General features: G+C 39.3%; 1 long non-coding RNA gene across 1 annotated transcript; it reads right to left on the bottom strand.

The window, feature by feature from the left end:
* Window positions 1-6,407: 6,407 nt before the first annotated feature.
* LOC146389648 (uncharacterized) lies at window positions 6,408-8,727 on the bottom strand. The gene is made up of 3 exons (XR_014799770.1): window positions 7,338-8,727; window positions 7,145-7,237; window positions 6,408-7,014 (listed from the first exon to the last, which is right to left on the bottom strand). It is a non-coding gene; the product is annotated as an uncharacterized LOC146389648 (long non-coding RNA).
* Between the last annotated feature and the right edge of the window lie 9,969 nt (window positions 8,728-18,696).

Genomic DNA, 18,696 nt, shown 5'->3' with positions numbered 1-18,696 from the left:
ATGATTTCTTTGTAAATGTTGGCTTTAATTTAGCAAAAGAAATTCCAGAGTCAAGAAATAATAACGACTTAAATAAACATATTACTCAGAATGTGTCCTCCATGTTTATTGGTGCTGTAACTCATAGAGAAATAATTAACATTGTGAAGGCATTTAAAAATAAAAAGTTCACCGACTGTTTTGGTATTGACATGATATTAGTTAAAAGTATTATAGAATATATAGTGCAACCTTTCGCATACATTTGTAATCTGTCCTTTCAAACTGGTGTGTTTCCCTCACAAATGAAAATAGCAAAAGTTATTCCAATCCATAAAAACGGAGAGAGAGGTCAGTTTACCAATTATAGGCCAATATCACTACTCCCACAGTTCTCAAAAATTTTAGAAAAGTTATTTGTTAATAGACTTGATAAATATATTGAGAAGCATAATCTCCTAAGTGATAACCAATATGGCTTTAGAGTGAAAAGGTCCACTTTGATGGCAGTGATGGAACTTGTTGAAGGGATATCTAATGCTATAGATAATAAGGAATATACTGTTGGTGTTTTTATAGACTTAAAAAAGGTGTTTGATACAATTGATCATTCTATATTAATGAATAAACTAGAGAGATATGGCATAAGAGGGCTAGCATACAAGTGGATGAAAAGTTACCTGGATGACAGATATCAATATGTCGAATTCAATAATGTAAAATCTAAGCAGTTGAAGGTAACTTGTGGTGTTCCTCAGGGCTCTGTGCTGGGCCCTAAATTATTTATATTATATATAAATGACATATGTAGCATTTCCAAACTGTTAAAATGTGTATTGTTTGCTGACGATACCACTCTGTATTGCTCAGGTAAAAACCTAGAACAGCTTCTGACTACAGCGGAAAAGGAGTTAAATATATTAAAAAACTGGTTTGATGTAAATAAGTTATCATTAAATATAAAGAAAACAAAATTGATTATTTTTGGCACTAGACAAATGAAAAATGTATCTAAAATAAGGGTTAATGGAATTGAAATTGAAAGAGTGTACGAAAATAAATTTCTTGGAGTGATAATTGATGATAGGCTGAGTTGGAAGTCTCATATAAACCATGTGAAAACAAAAATGTCAAAAACCATTGCTATTCTCTATAAAACAAAGCATGTCCTGAACAAAAAATCATTATACACACTTTATTGTACTCTGTTGCTTCCATATATGACTTACTGTCTGGAGATATGGGGTAATGCATATAAAACGAACACTCTTCCTATTTTCAAGTTACAAAAAAGAGCTATAAGAATTATAAACCAATCAAACTATATAGAACCAACTAACATTTTGTTTATTCATCTGAATACCCTGAAATTTTATGATTTAGTTGAATATAAAATGGCACAGATAATGTATAAAGCACAAAATAACTTGCTTTGCCCCAGTACTCAGAAGCTGTTCAAAGTCAGAGAGAGTCAATATGACTTAAGGGGAACAGATTTCTTTAAAACAAAACAAGATAAGGACAAACATAAAGCAGAGATGTGTTTCTGTTAGAGGAGTTAACCTGTGGAATAGTTATGGCAGTGATTTAAAAAGGTGTAGTTCATTTTCCTTGTTTAAAAATAGAGTATTAGAAAAATATATATATCAAGAATGAAAAGAGCAAAACCCCCCCCCCCCCAAAAAACAAAAACAAAAAAAACTCTTGATTCTTTTGCTTTGATGTAGTTACTTATCTAAGGTGGAAAGGTTTTTTTTTTTTTTTCTTGTTTGTTTGTTTTGTTTTTGCTTTGTTTTATTATTTTCTTCGAGCCCTGTGTACAGGAGCTGCATGCAAAAAGATCTTTTGTTAAAAGGGTTGGCGTAATAAGCAAATGCTTCAGCCAATACCTTTTGATTAGCCTTGTCTCATGCTTTCTTGCTTTGTTCTGTCTTCACTGAGATATTTGAATGCTAATCAATAAAATCAAATCAAAATCAAATCAAATCAATACATTTTTCAACAAATGCCTCTCTGTGCAAAATGGGTTTAAAAACATAAACAGCTGTGGGATACTGTTTGTCCGGGGTTTGAACCGGGGGAACAAATCATGGCAGGATCAGCCTGATATTATTTGTATCCCGCTGTAACTTTACTGTATAAAGTATAGTATAGTATGTATATCTCCAAAATGTCAGGAGTAGTTAGTCATTACAAGAAGTGTTTGTGAACTAAAAATCACGAATGTGGGATCCTGTTTGTCCGTGATTTAAACAGCCCAGCGCTGCTCCTGACGAAGGGAAAACCAATTCTGCAGGGGAGACCTACCTCAGCATTTGTGCAGGTAAAGCCAAAGGGAAGATTTTCTTCATCATATTTTCTAGTCTTTGACTTAGAATGAAGTTGGTTTGGAAACATATTCAGCTATGCTTCATCTCCTGCTTTGCGTTTCTGTAGGCGCCCGTGCTAGCAATGTCCAAGCGTTTTGTTTTTTTCCCCCCTTTTCATCCCGCGCCCCCCCTGAAATGGCTCTGCGCCCCCCCCCCCTAGGGGGCGGGCCCCACACTTTGGGAAGGTCTGAGTTAACCACTCAGAGAGTTCTTTTGCAATGAAAAACATAAACAGTCATGTCACAGGTAGGTTTCTGCTGTGCCAGCTGTTTAAACTACAGCTGCTTATGCAGTAACCATGGTAACCATGGACTCTGAGCGGCTGGATCGACGCAGGTCAGACAACAATTTTACATATATGATCTTAAAACAGGAGACAGCCACTATACGTGCTGGCCTCATATCAAATGTGTATGTAGACTAAGTCTATGTTTGACGTTTGTTTTTGTATCTAATCTTCACTCGCATTCAAACAACATTTAACAGCAGTGAGTCTGCAGCTTGCTGCAGCTGAGAGAATACAAACTCAAAGTGTTGGAGCAGGTTTCATCCTTTCTGTCATAAATCAGCTGGAAGCGCTACATTTTTACTCAGTCTTTTATTTGCAACGTGTTCAAAAGGGGGAATGATGGAGGAATGTGTTTTAAATAAGCAGTGTGCTGTACTAAATTCTCTGCGCAAACAGTGCCTGGTATTGTCACAGGGACATGCATGTATTAATTTGGTGATTTATTAAAAAAAATGTTATTATACTTGATTCTAATCTGCTGCTGAGTCTCTTATGCTGATGAAAATGCAGATAACGCAGAGCACAGATCACAAACACCCGTTCAACCAATTACATTCATTCCACTTTGATCTGTGACAAACTGAAGCATTCATCTCTATTACAACAGTGTTGCATTAGACTGCTATATTTTTGTGTTCTTTATGCTGTATATTTTCACGTCTCTGGAATAGTTGGCAGTAATAAGGATGATTTTCTGTAAAATATTATTGATATGTGTAACGGCGGATATGTAAATCTAGCTCATATTCATGTAATATAACGTTTGTGCTTTAATTGTGGTAACTTCCTGTGTAACCGGAAGTGAATGCTGTAACGGTAACTAGCTTGGTATACAAAAAAGATGGAAGAAAACGGTAAACTAATGCTAACGTAGAAAAGGGAGAGAATAACATGGTTAAATTGTATAAAAACAAATGGTTCTAGCTACAGTCGACTGGGGAACAAGGTTTGTAATGTACATGATTTAATTTGAGCAATCGGAAATGCATAATATGTATTGTATAGTTTAATTAATAGAAAACGGTTAGACCAGCGTAATGAGTGGTTAAATGGTGTTACATGAATAACATGGTAATTGTTTTATTTGTTTGTCTAGCTCTTACGTTGGTTTGTTGTCTGATTCTCGGCAAGGAATAATAAAGGCCATTCAACAACCATAAGTTCTGGCCTTCTCAGTTCGACTGGATGCTACAATATGATCCGTGAATTTTAGGAGCCCCGCAAGGGACATGGGAGAAAATAAATTTAAGATGAACTTTTGCGAGATCTCGCAAAAGTTCTCGCGTTTTACACGGGTCATCGTTTTATCCTTCTTTTTTTTTTTTTGCCTGTCCCGTTTGGCTCTTTTGCCATCAGAATTATTGTCTAAAGGCAAAGAAAGATGCCCAACGGATTTACTTTACCAAATGGACCATCCCAGCCTTGCCGTAATGGTCTATTTGATTCACCTTTTATTGTTTATTTTATTTTCACTTGCTAAATACGGGACAGACTTGACTGGGGAAAAGAAAGGGGAGAAAGAAAGAGGGAAAGAAAAACAGCAGGGAAGAGAGACGGGGATAAAGGGCAAAAAACAAAAACCAACAAGCTACATTCTCGCCTGAAAATTTCTTAAAAGTTTATTTTGTGACCCAGAAAGAGTAATATTAAAAATAAGTAGCTGCCGCCATTGTTGGAAACTGGAATTGGCTGGGCCGTGCTATGAATTACACGGCCTATCCCAGGAGAAAAACAGCTAGAAGGAGATACATATTGATCCCTAATGAAGATGAAGTTTATTAGATTTAATCTTATAGGAAAAACTGCAAAGATTTTCAATAAATCAAAAATCTAAATGTGAAAAAATAAAGAACTTACAATTAAAATGAATGCAGGCATAGTGGTATCAGAAAATGAAGATTTTATCTGTCCTTGTGTTAAATGTGTTAATAAATATTTCATTAAAAAAATTAACATTTAATCTGATTACCCAAATGACATCACTTTATCTTATTATGATCAGCTATATTTCAAATGTTTAAGATATTAATATCACAGACCTGAGAGCAGCAGGATGAGCAGTAAACAGGTTTCTTCCATTCTTGGCATCTGTATAACAGATATAGTCACCATGACTATTATTGTATCATAATTATTATCACCAATTTTTATCATTTAAGATTCATTATCTCCAGTACAACAACTTGTCCGTATAATAGTTTTGTTAGTAAATAATTTGGTGCACACGTCTAAAATAATTATATGCTATACTTTTTGAATATTTAAAATGTATAATCTATAGATCTATATTCATGACAAAACTGGATGCCCAAAATGTGAGTGTCTATTTCAAAATGTTTAAATCAGAGTAATAAATTAATGACAACTTACCTGACAACTTATCTTGTCATCTGCTGACTGAAGCTGACGTTCAAAGAGGATTTTCTTTGTTCTTCACACATATTTCCCTGTCAAATTAGGACACCAGAAGGGAGTGAACTTTCTGCAGAATTTGGGTGTCCCTATTTAAAACACAAATACAAGTTTACTTTCTGACAACGGGATGAGACACCTTTCCTGGCCTGAAGACAGTGGATCTTATTTTATCTTTTGAATGTCACTTCTGTTCTTTCTTCAGGAATGTACAATGTAATAGATATATTGACCAACAATGGTCATGTGACCCTCCCAATGTTTCCCTGAAACGAAAATGATAGGCCTCGGGGCTTAAAGAAACATGTGAAGGTGACCAAAAGGTGACTCTGCCTCAACAAAATGCAAATCGTTAGGATAATCAAGTTATTTCCATTTGTTTCCTATTAAATTAAGCTTGTACAAGTTCTAGGAACAGACAACATAGGTGCTGGTAACAAGCTGTTAGTGGCTTAACAAAATGTCATTTTTAAAGTGGAGAGACTGATTGCACTGTGTTAGCATTGTCAGTAAACTGGATACAGTTACATTATCAGACTATGGCAATGCTACACCATAACCCCTGTAGATCCCTGTAATCCATTAACTATCAGTTGTTGTCTGTCACATATGACATGTATGATTCTCCTTTTTGCAACTTTCAACATAGGGAGCCAGACATTGTTTATCCACTAGCAAACTTGGACCTTTTTTTGGAAATAGAACATCTAAAAATAACTATTATAATAGTACTAATAATAATGTATTTTAGTAGTATGATGTTACAGTGGCATGCACAAACACCAAGTGTTTCAACAATGTGACTTGTTATTGAAGTTATATTATGTAAAATGTTCACTGCTAGATCTCAGTACACTCTGAAAACTATTGTTTAAACTCAACAAAAAAAAAAATTAACGCAACAGTTTCCATTACTCTTTTTGAGTTACGGTAACTTCTGTTGAAATTATATTGATTTAGGGGAATTAACCTTTCCTCCATAATCAAAGGTGATTTTAATTACCACTTACTTAATAATTGGTAGCTTAAAAACATGTTTTTAAGTTATTTACTCATAAAAATTATGTTCCTCCAATTACTTTTCCACATTATTTACAATGATTTTTAAGTGTTATGGAATTAATTACTGCAATTACAAAAACATTTTTTTAAGTTAATCATTTAAAATATTAAGTTGCTGATTTTCTTCATTATTATCATAATTTTAGCTTTCTCTTATTTTTGTTATTGTAACAGATTTAAGAAATAAATTCATTCAATGTTTTTTTTTTAGAAATTTTGTATTTTATTTTTTAACTGTTGGCATTTCAACACTTTATGTTTAAATAGTGAAAATAAACCAGAAATATAGATTGCAAGATCTTGCATCTTTCTTTTACACAGTGCACCTTTAAGATTAATGTTACACATACAGGATTCAAAACAGTTAACAATTTTTGAAACAGAGTCAACATCTTTAACATAATGCTGGTTCATTTATCAGCAAATCTCTCTGAGGATTAAATACAGGATAGGTCTTAAGGAAAGTTGTAAAGGTAGTACAACAACTGTCAAGACACAGTTTGTTGAATATAATATCAAAAACAACTGGATAGAAAAAAACTTCCAAATACAAAGCAACACAATCTGAATAAAATCTCTTAGTTCTCTAAAACAAGTGACATCTTTAGAAAATACTGTTCTTGGGACTTATTACTTTTGCACTGGCTCTCAGTCATCAAGGTCAAGGGACAGCTTCTGAAAACTTCAAAAGTATATTTTAGATCCATGCAATAGCTCAGATTGAGAGCATATATTATGCCCATGAGTAACACACAGCACCTTGGGAAATCCTGGCCCTACAGGATTTTTGTTCCCTCCCACAATGGTTGCAGTCTTATGGTTATATCCAGGGGTGTACCGGTCACTGATGATGAACATTTTCATCACCTGCCTTCCAAGTATGGCCTTAAATTCTTCGGTGTCCTTGTAAAGCAAATTTAAAAAAGTAGGTTAGTGGATTATACATTAGAATTTTATACTTACTGAATCTTAATGAATTCAGATGATCAGCGGAGCGCACACACACACACACACACGATGCTGAATTACTTACACCAAACTCCATGAAAAGGTCCTCTTCCTTCTCTCCAAGGTATGTGATAAGGCAGCGGATGGCTACTTCTCGGAGTATTTCAGTTGTATTGTGCTATTTAAGAAAAAACAGATAAAGTATGAGTACAAACTACATGGGAGACAGCCAACAAAGTGCATTTCAAAGTTACCTAAAGTCTAAATAGTTAACATACCTCAAGAGGAATGTCCTTCATCTGCCTGATTCTCACTCCTTTAGCTCCTCCCCTTGAGAAAACAACACTCATCAGTTTTGGGGTGCAATGGTCAAATGTAGCCATAAAGCTAGATCCAAGGCTAACAGTGGTTATTTTCTTGAACTCCTCCTTTATCTGTAGACCACACAAACAGAGTAATTAAATCTTGCAGACTGTTAGCTATATTGCATTAATGAATGCTCTAATACATTAGTTAAAGAGGATAGATGTGATCTATCCCCAAGTAAAGAATGTGTCCCAACTCGCTCTGCGGTAGAGTATCACTTCCTGTTCCTGCTCAAACACAGTGGTGTTTCTGAGTAGCTTATTTGCTTAGCAATTTAATTAACAACTTTTAAATACATTCTTCTTTCATAGTATAATCTTCACGTGCTTCATCCGAAGCACACTTTCTGTGTACTCACTACCTAATTTATAGCCAAAGTATTCACTCACTGTCTCTGTACTGTTTCGCTAGCTTAGCTTAGCTCGTAGCCGACTCGTTAGCACCATGGCTACTTCACCTGTCCCTCCTGCACTTTCTTGCTCATTGTGTCAGATGTTTAGTTACTCCCGGCCTCCTAGAGACAGTACTCTAGGAAAATATCTCATCACTTCAAAGACAGCAGAGACTCACGGAGCCTGTGGCGGGGCATTCAGACCATCACAGATTACAAGCCCCCACCACAGACCTGTGATAGCACTATCCCCCTGCTGAACGAGCTGAATACTTTCTTTGCTCGCTTTGAAGCCCAAAACAGCACCACTGCACAGAAGACCCCACCCCCTCCTGGTGACCAGGTGATGACTCTGTCCCCGGACAGCGTGAGGAGATCCCTCAGCAGGATCAATGCACGTAAAGCTCCGGGTCCTGACAACATTCCTGGTCGTGTACTGAGAGACTGTGCAGTGGAACTTACTGATGTCTTCACAGACATCTTTAACATATCACTCATCCAGGCTGTCGTCCCCACATGTTTTAAAGCCACCACAATCATTCCGGTTCCAAAAAAGTCATCTCCCTCCTGCTTTAATGACTACCGTCCTGTTGCACTTACTCCCATCCTGATGAAGTGCTTCGAACGACTAGTCATGCAACACATCAAGACTGTCCTGCCCCCCTCCCTGGATCCCTTCCAGTTTGCGTATCGGCCCAACCGCTCAACCGATGATGCCATCTCCACTGCACTCTACTCAGCACTCACACACCTGGACAAAAAAGACTCATATGTTCGAATGCTGTTCATAGATTTCAGTTCAGCATTTAACACTATAATCCCCCAACAGCTCACTCAAAAACTGGTCCAGCTGGGGCTCAACATCTCACTGTGCAACTGGCTGTTGGATTTCCTCACTGGAAGACCTCAAGCAGTACGGGTCGGCAGTAATACATCCAGCACCATCATTTTAAACACGGGGGCCCCGCAGGGATGTGTGCTGAGCCCCCTCCTCTTCACTCTGCTGACCCATGACTGCACTCCATCATATAGCTCCAACCTCTTCATCAAGTTTGCGGACGACACAACGGTGGTGGGTCTCATTAGCAACAGGGATGAGACCGACTACAGAAGTGAGGTGAGACGCCTGGCCACGTGGTGTGTTGACAACAATCTCTCTCTGAATGTGGAGAAGACGAAGGAGATTGTCGTGGACTTCAGGAGAATGCACACCCAACATGCTCCTCTGACCATCGACGGAGCGTCTGTGGAGAGAGTGAGCAGCATCAAGTTCTTGGGTGTGCATATCACAGAGGATCTCTCCTGGACTCACAACACCACAGCGCTGGCCAAGAAATCACAGCAGCGTCTCTTCTTTCTCCGCAAACTAAGAAGAGCAGGAGCACCAGCCCCCATCATGTACACTTTCTACAGAGGCACCATCGAGAGCATCCTGTCGAGCTGCATCGCTGTGTGGTTTGGAGCCTGCAATGCGTCCTGTCATAGAACCCTCCAACGCATAGTGAGGGCTGCAGAGAGGATCATTGGTGTCTCTCTCCCTTCCCCCCAGGACATTTACAGCACCCGTCTCACAAAAAAAGCCCTTGCATAGCGGCTGATCCCACGCACCCAATGCAAAGCTTCTTCAAGCTGCTGCCGTCAGGGAGGAGACTGCGGAGTCTCCAGGCCAGGACCAGCAGACTGAAGGACAGCTTCATCCATCAGGCTGTCAGGAAGCTTAACTCCCTTCCGATTCTGCCTCCTCTCCCCTCTTCTCCTTCACGGTCTCACTGAACTCTGTCACACACATTCACACACACACACACACTCTCTGACTTCACTCACTGGCCTGCACCAGTTACCAGTCACTTTGTGGAGCATTGGACTGCCATTATCTCATAAGACTTTGTTGTTATACTATCTCTTACCGTATATTACTAAATCTCCATTTGCACTATTTGCTTATTTGCACTACTCTGCCTGGTTTACACTCAATGTCATTTATCCTTACTTGAATATTGTATATTGTATATTGCATAGCTTTCTTGTTATACGTAAAATTGTATTGTATTTATTTAAATTTTTATTTTTAATTATTTTATTTGCATTTTTTAATCACTCTCTTATATTTAAATGTTCATTTGCTATTTCACCTAGGGTTTGAGAGTAACGAAATTTCTATTCTCTGTATGTCCTGTACATGTGGTAGAATTGACAAATAAAGTTGACTTGACTTGACTTGACTTGACTTTAGCAGTAATGATATCTGTAACAAATGTAGCATATTTACAGCTCTGGAGGCCAGGATTACTGAATTGGAGACTCGGCTTCGCACCCTTCATTCACCCGTAGCTAGCCAGGCCCCTGTAGCTGGTGCAGCCGAAGATAGCGTAGGCCCCGCTAGCTGTTCCCCGGCAGACCCCAAGCAGCTGGGGAAAGAGGGTGGCTGGGTCACGGTGAGGAGGAAGCATAGTCCTAAACAGAAGCCCCAGGTACACCACCAACCCGTTCATGTGTCTAACCGTTTTTCCCCACTCGGTGACACACCCGCCGGGGGTCAAACTCTGGTAATTGGTGATTCTGTTCTCAGACATGTGAAGCTAGAGACACCGGCAACCATAGTCAATTGTCTTCCAGGGGCCAGAGCAGGCGACATTGAAGGAAATTTAAAACTGCTGGCTAAGGGTAAACGTAAATTCAGTAAAATCATAATTCACGTCGGCAGTAATGACACCCGGTTACGCCAATCGGAGGTCACTAAAATCAATATTGAATCGATGTGCAACTTTGCTAAAACAATGTCGGACTCTGTAGTTTTCTCTGGTCCCCTCCCCAATCAGACCAGGAGTGACATGTTTAGCCGCATGTTCTCCTTAAATTGCTGGCTGTCTGAGTGGTGTCCCAGAAACGATGTGGGCTTCATAGATAATTGGCAAACCTTCTGGAGGAAACCTGGTCTTGTTAGGAGAGACGGCATCCATCCCACTTTGGATGGAGCAGCTCTCATTTCTAGAAATATGGACAAATTTATTAAACCCCCCAAAATATGACTATCCAGAGTTGGGACCAGGAAGCAGAGTTGCAGTCTTACACGCCTCTCTGCAGCTTCTCTCCTCCTGCTACCCCCCCAAAAACCCATCTCCATAGAGACTGTGTCAGCTTCCAAAAAGACAAAAAACAAACTAAAAACCAGCAACAAACAACTTAAACATAAACAATTACAAAGAAAGAACAGTACAGTATCCACATCTGAACCAAAGAGTAAAACAGTGAAATGTGGATTATTAAATATTAGGTCTCTCTCCTCCAAGTCTCTGTTAGTACATGACTTAATAATTGATCAACAAATTGATTTACTCTGCCTTACAGAAACCTGGTTGCAGCAGGATGATTATGTTAGTTTAAATGAATCAACACCCCCGAGTCATTCTAACTACCAGAAACCTCGAAGCACAGGCCGAGGGGGCGGTGTGGCAGCAATTTTTCACACCAGCCTATTAATTAATGAAAGACCAAGACAGACTTTTAATTCATTTGAAAGCCTGATGCTTAACATTGTCCACCCCAGCTGTGAAACTCAGAAACCAGTCTTACTTGTTACCATCTATCGTCCACCTGGGCCTTACACAGAGTTTCTGTCTGATTTCTCAGACTTTATATCTAATTTAGTTCTGAGCTCAAATAAAATAATTATTGTGGGTGATTTTAACAGCCATGTAGATGCTAAAAATGACAGCCTCAACATGGCATTTAGTCTGTTATTAGACTCAATCGGCTTCTCTCAAAATGTAAAAGAACCCACCCACCACTTTAATCACACTCTAGATCTTGTTTTAACATATGGCATAGAAACTGAACATTTAACAGTGTTTCCTGAAAACCCTCTCCTGTCTGATCATTTCCTGATAACATTTACAATAATTGATTACACAGCGGTGGAGAGTAGATTTTATCAAAGTAGATGTCTTTCTGAAAGCGCTGTAACTAAGTTTAAGAATGTAATCCACCCACTGTTATCATCTTCAATGCCCTGTACCAACACAGAGCAGAGCAGCTATCTGAACGCTACCCCAACAGAGGTCGATTATCTTGTTAATAATTTCACCTCCTCACTACGTACGACTCTGGATACTGTAGCTCCTGTGAAAACTAAGGTCTCTAATCAGAAGTACCTGACTCCGTGGTATAATTCTCAAACACGTACCCTAAAGCAGATGACTCGTAATCTGGAGAGGAAATGGCGTGTCACAAATTTAGAGGATCATCATTTAGCCTGGAGAAATAGTTTGCTGCTTTATAAGAAAGCTCTCCGCAAAGCCAGAACATCTTACTATTCATCACTGATTGAAGAAAATAAGAACAACCCCAGGTTTCTCTTCAGCACTGTAGCCAGGCTGACAAACAGTCAGAGCTCTGTTGAGCCAACCATCCCTTTAACGTTAACTAGTAATGACTTCATGAACTTCTTCACAAATAAAATTTTTATCATTAGAGAAAAAATTACCAGTAATCATCCCACAGATGTAATATTATCTACAGCTACTTTTAGTACCATTGATGTTAAGTTAGACTCTTTTTCTCCAATTGATCTTTCTGAGTTAACTTCAATAATTACTTCCTCCAAACCATCAACGTGTCTTTTAGACCCCATTCCTACAAAACTGCTCAAAGAAGTCCTGCCATTAATTAATTCTTCGATCTTAAATATGATCAACCTATCTCTAATAATCGGCTATGTACCACAGGCCTTCAAGCTGGCTGTAGTTAAACCTTTACTCAAAAAGCATCTCTAGACCCAGCAGTCTTAGCTAATTATAGGCCAATCTCCAACCTTCCTTTCATATCAAAAATCCTTGAAAGAGTAGTTGTCAAACAGCTAACAGATCATCTGCAGAGGAATGGCTTATTTGAAGAGTTTCAGTCAGGTTTCAGAGCTCATCACAGCACAGAAACAGCTTTAGTGAAGGTTACAAATGATCTTCTTATGGCCTCTGACAGTGGACTCATCTCTGTGCTTGTCCTGCTAGACCTCAGTGCAGCGTTCGATACTGTTGACCATAATATCCTATTAGAGCGATTAGAACATGCTGTAGGTATTACAGTAATGTGCTGCAGTGGTTTGTATCATATCTATCTAATAGACTCCAATTTGTGCATGTAAATGGAGAGTCCTCTTCACACACTGAGGTTAATTATGGAGTTCCACAGGGTTCAGTGCTAGGACCAATTCTGTTTACATTATACATGCTTCCCTTAGGCAGCATCATTAGAAGACATAGCATACATTTTCACTGCTATGCAGATGACACCCAGCTCTATCTGTCCATGAAGCCAGATAACACACACCAATTAGTTAAACTGCAGGAATGTCTTAAAGACATAAAGACCTGGATGGCCGCTAACTTTCTGCTTCTTAATTCAGATAAAACTGAGGTTATTGTACTCGGCCCTGAAAATCTTAGAAATATGGTATCTAACCAGATTCATACTCTGGATGGCATTACCTTGGCCTCCAGTAACGCTGTGAGGAACCTTGGAGTCATTTTTGACCAGGACATGTCCTTCAACGCACATATTAAACAAATATGTAAGACTGCTTTCTTCCATTTGCGCAACATCTCTAAAATTAGAAATATCCTGTCTCAGAGTGACGCTGAAAAACTAGTTCATGCATTTATTACTTCCAGGCTGGACTACTGTAATTCATTATTATCAGGATGTCCAAAAAACTCACTGAAAAGCCTTCAGCTAATCCAAAATGCTGCAGCAAGAGTACTGACAGGGACTAGAAGGAGAGAGCATATTTCTCCTGTTTTGGCTTCCCTTCATTGGCTTCCTGTTAAGTCCAGAATTGAATTCAAAATCCTGCTCCTCACATACAAGGTCTTAAATAATCAGGCCCCATCTTATCTTAATGACCTTGTAGTACCATATCACCCTATTAGAGCACTTCGCTCTCGCTCTGCAGGCCTACTTGTTGTTCCTAGAGTATTTAAAAGTAGAATGGGAGGCAGAGCCTTCAGTTTTCAGGCCCCTCTTCTGTGGAACCAGCTTCCAGTTTGGATTCGGGAGACAGAAACTATCTCTACTTTTAAGATTAGGCTTAAAACTTTCCTTTTTGCTAAAGCATATAGTTAGGGCTGGACCAGGTGACCCTGAATCCTCCCTTAGTTATGCTGCAATAGACGTAGGCTGCCGGGGGATTCCCATGATGCATTGAGATTTTCCTTTCCAGTCACCTTTCTCACTCACTATGTATTAATAGACCTCTCTGCATTGAATCATATCTGTTATTAACCTCTGTCTCTCTTCCGCAGCATGTCTTTTATCCTGTCTTCCTTCTCTCACCCCAACCGGTCGCAGCAGATGGCCGCCCCTCCCTGAGCCTGGTTCTGCCGGAGGTTTCTTCCTGTTAAAAGGGAGTTTTTCCTTCCCACTGTCGCCAAAGTGCTTGCTCATAGGGGGTCATATGATTGTTGGGTTTTTCTCTGTATCTATGAAGCGCCTTGAGGCGACTTTTGTTGTGATTTGGCGCTATATAAATAAAATTGAATTGAATTGAATTGAACTTAACAAAGCACTAATGACCCTAGATTATCACACTATCTAGATACTAACTGCTTACATAAAGTCTTAATGTTTAGTAGATTCACATACCCCATGCCAGAATGATGCTGTCGGAATCACATTAACAATATTTCACACAACCTGATGTGTTTAAAAATGGAAACAAAGATAGCTAGATCGAGATGATTAAGATCGAGAACAATACTTACTTTAAGCTGTATCACAATAGTAACCAAAATCATTTACAATGTAATATTACGTATAGGTCATGCAAGTTTTATAAAGACAAAAAATAGGTGAGCCAGACAGAAAAAAGAAGCCTCTAGGTTATCCTTCTGACAAAACTATTCACAGCTTAAAGGCTTCTAATTGTGGCTAAAAGAAAAACAAAATCAGCCTATGATCGAAATTAGATTGCATTGTGTAGCAAAACTTTAACCATGCTTTTCCTAGGCACAGTAGCACTCTCTAGCTGAAGACTTTTGTCAAATGAAAGTTTATAAGTCTTATCCACTCCCGTGCTAAAGTTTAGAATGGCTAGCATTAGCTACATGTGGTAGTGCAAAATATTTCTTGAACTGTATGAGCGTAACATCTTACTTACATCTTACATCCACTACACGTGACTAGAGACAGAGGTTAATAACAGATATGATCCAATGCAGAGAGGTCTATTAACACATAGTGAGTGAGAAAGGTGACTGGAAAGGAAAAACTCAATGCATCATGGGAATCCCCGGCAGCCTAAGTCTATTGCAGCATAACTAAGGGAGGATTCAGGGTCACCTGGTCCAGCCCTAACTATATGCTTTAGCAAAGAGGAAAGTTTTAAGCCTAATCTTAAAAGTAGAGATAGTGTCTGTCTCCCGAATCCAAACTGGAAGCTGGTTCCACAGAAGAGGGGCCTGAAAACTGAAGGCTCTCCCTCCCATTCTACTTTTAAATACTCTAGGAACAACAAGTAGGCCTGCAGAGCGAGAGCGAAGTGCTCTAATAGGGTGATATGGTACATCAAGGTCATTAAGATAAGATGGGGCCTGATTATTTAAGACCTTGTATGTGAGGAGCAGGATTTTGAATTCAATTCTGTATTTAACAGGAAGCCAATGAAGGGAAGCCAATACAGGAGAAATATGCTCTCTCTTTCTAGTCCCTGTCAGTACTCTTGCTGCAGCATTTTGGATTAGCTGAAGGCTTTTCAGCAATTTTTTGGACATCCTGATAATAATGAATTACAGTCGTCCAGCCTGGAAGTAATAAATGCATGAACTAGTTTTTCAGCGTCACTCTGAGACAGGATATTTCTAACTTTAGAGATGTTGCACAAATGGAAGAAAGCAGTCTTACATATTTGTTTAATATGTGCGTTGAAGGACATATCCTGGTCAAAAATGACTCCAAGGTTCCTCACGGTGTTACTGGAGGCCAAGGTAATGCCATCCAGAGTAAGAATCTGGTTAGATACCATATTTCTAAGATTTTCAGGGCCAAGTACAATAATCTCAGTTTGATCTGAATTAAGAAGCAGAAAGTTAGCGGCTATCCAGGTCTTTATGTCATTAAGACATTCCTGCAGTTTACCTAATTGGTGTGTGTTATCTGGCTTCTGTCACGGTGGTGGACGGACTCAGGCACAGACTGAGGTAGCACGGTTCAACAACACTTTATTAATCACTCCGGTGCGCTATGTACACGTGAAGGGGGGGGGGGGGGGGACACCAGGGTCCCGGGGATCAATAGGCTGGGAAAACACACTTCTTCACACTTGCTCCGCTCCTTGTCCAGGAGTCAAAACGGGCGGGTCCAGATAAACCTATAAACATAGACGAGGGTAAGTCGGCTTCAAGCATGGGAACAACTGATTCACAATGAAGCCAGGCAATACTGACGAGGGTTACTCAATATTCCAGCGACGAATAGCTCAGAGCCCCAGCCTTAAGAAGAGCCAGAGATCAACTGCAGGTGCGTGGGCCAAGGGCGGGAGCCCAATCAGAGCTCTGCCCAGGCAGACAGGTAGGAGAGAGAGAGAGAGAGAGAGAGAAAAACAACAAACACTTGTGGCCACACTGGGCTGGGCGGGGAGGCACAGCGACCATGACAGCTTCATGGATAGATAGAGCTGCGTGTCATCTGCATAGCAGTAAAAATTTATGCTATGTCTTCTAATGATGCTGCCTAGGGGAAGCATGTATAATGTAAACAGAATTGGTCCTAGCACTGAACCCTGTGGAACTCCATAATTAACCTCAGTGTGTGAAGAGGACTCTCCATTTACATGTACAAACTGGAGTCTATTAGATAGATATGATACAAACCACTGCAGCACAGTACCTGTAATACCTACAGCATGTTCTAATCGCTCTAATAGGATATTATGGTCGACAGTATCGAACGCTGCACTGAGGTCTAGCAGGACAAGCACAGAGATGAGTCCACTGTCAGAGGCCATAAGAAGATCATTTGTAACCTTCACTAAAGCTGTTTCTGTGCTGTGATGAGCTCTGAAACCTGACTGAAACTCTTCAAATAAGCCATTCCTCTGCAGATGATCTGTTAGACAACTACTCTTTCAAGGATTTTTGATATGAAAGGAAGGTTGGAGATTGGCCTATAATTAGCTAAGACTGCTGGGTCTAGAGATGGCTTTTTGAGTAAAGGTTTAACTACCGCCAGCTTGAAGGCCTGTGGTACATAGCCGATTATTAGAGATAGGTTGATCATATTTAAGATCGAAGAATTAATTAATGGCAGGACTTCTTTGAGCAGTTTTGTAGGAATGGGGTCTAAAAGACACGTTGATGGTTTGGAGGAAGTAATTATTGAAGTTAACTCAGAAAGATCAATTGGAGAAAAAGAGTCTAACTTAACATCAATGGTACTAAAAGTAGCTGTAGATAATATTACATCTGTGGGATGATCATTGGTATTTTTTTCACTCATGATTAAAATTTTATTTGTGAAGAAGTTCATGAAGTCATTACTAGTTAACGTTAAAGGGATGGTTGGCTCAAAAGAGCTCTGACTCTTTGTCAGCCTGGCTACAGAGCTGAAGAGAAACCTGGGGTTGTTCTTATTTTCTTCAATCAGTGATGAATAGTAAGATGTTCTGGCTTTGCGGAGGGCTTTCTTATAAAGCAACAAACTATTTCTCCAGGCTAAATGATGATCTTCTAAATTTGTGACACGTTATTTCCTCTCCAGCTTACGAGTCATCTGCTTTAGGGTACGTGTTTGAGAATTATACCACGGAGTCAGGTACTTCTGATTAGAGACCTTAGTTTTCACAGGAGCTACAGTATCCAGAGTCAGGAGGTAAAATTATTAACAAGATAATTGACCTCTGTTGGAGTAGCGTTCAGGTAGCTGCTCTGCTCTGTGTTGGTACAGGGCATTGAAGATGATAACAGTGGGTGGATTACATTCTTAAACATAGTTACAGCGCTTTCAGAAAGACATCTACTGTGATAAGGTCTACTCTCCACTGCTGTGTAATCAATTATTGTAAATGTAAATGTTATCAGGAAATGACCAGACAGGAGAGGGTTTTCAGGAAACACTGTTAAATGTTCAGTTTCTATGCCATATGTTAAAACAAGATCTAGAGTGTGATTAAAGTGGTGGGTGGGTTCTTTTACATTTTGAGAGAAACCAATTGAGTCTAATAACAGATTAAATGCCATGTTGAGGCTGTCATTTTTAGCATCTACATGGATGTTAAAATCACCCACGATAATTATTTTATCTGAGCTCAGAACTAAATTAGATATAAAGTCTGAGAAATCAGACAGAAACTCTGTGTAAGGCCCAGGTGGACGATAGATGATAACAAGTAAGACTGGTTTCTGAGTTTTACAGCTGGGGTGGACGAGGTTAAGCATCAGGCTTTCAAATGAATTAAAAGTCTGTCTGGGTCTTTCATTAATTAATAGGCTGGTGTGAAAAATTGCTGCCACACCGCCCCCTCGGCCTGTGCTTCAAGATTTCTGGTTAGAATGACTCGGGGGTGTTGATTCATTTAAACTAACATAATCATCCTGCTGCAACCAGGTTTCTGTAAGGCAGAGTAAATCAATTTGTTGATCAATTATTAAGTCATGCACTAACTGTCACGATCCTGGCTCAGAAATTAAGAGAAAGGTTGGCTAAAGCAAAGAGAGGCTCTGGCAGCATTGAAGACACTAAACAAGAGAAACAGATCAGAGAACATCAGACTGAATAAGTGGAATAAAGTGAAACAGAGAACTAACGCTCCCTAAGAATGGAGCTGTCAGAGGAAGAGAGTGTCACGATCCTGGGTCTTATGACCCAGTTTTTTGAGTTTTAGTTCTTTTGAT

The sequence above is a fragment of the Perissodus microlepis genome, chromosome 3, assembly GCF_051167445.1.
Source record: "Perissodus microlepis isolate ML-2025 ecotype Zambia chromosome 3, ASM5116744v1, whole genome shotgun sequence".
NCBI lineage: Eukaryota > Metazoa > Chordata > Actinopteri > Cichliformes > Cichlidae > Perissodus > Perissodus microlepis.
Note: the sequence above shows the minus strand (reverse complement) of the source record. Positions and strands in the feature narration are given on the sequence as shown.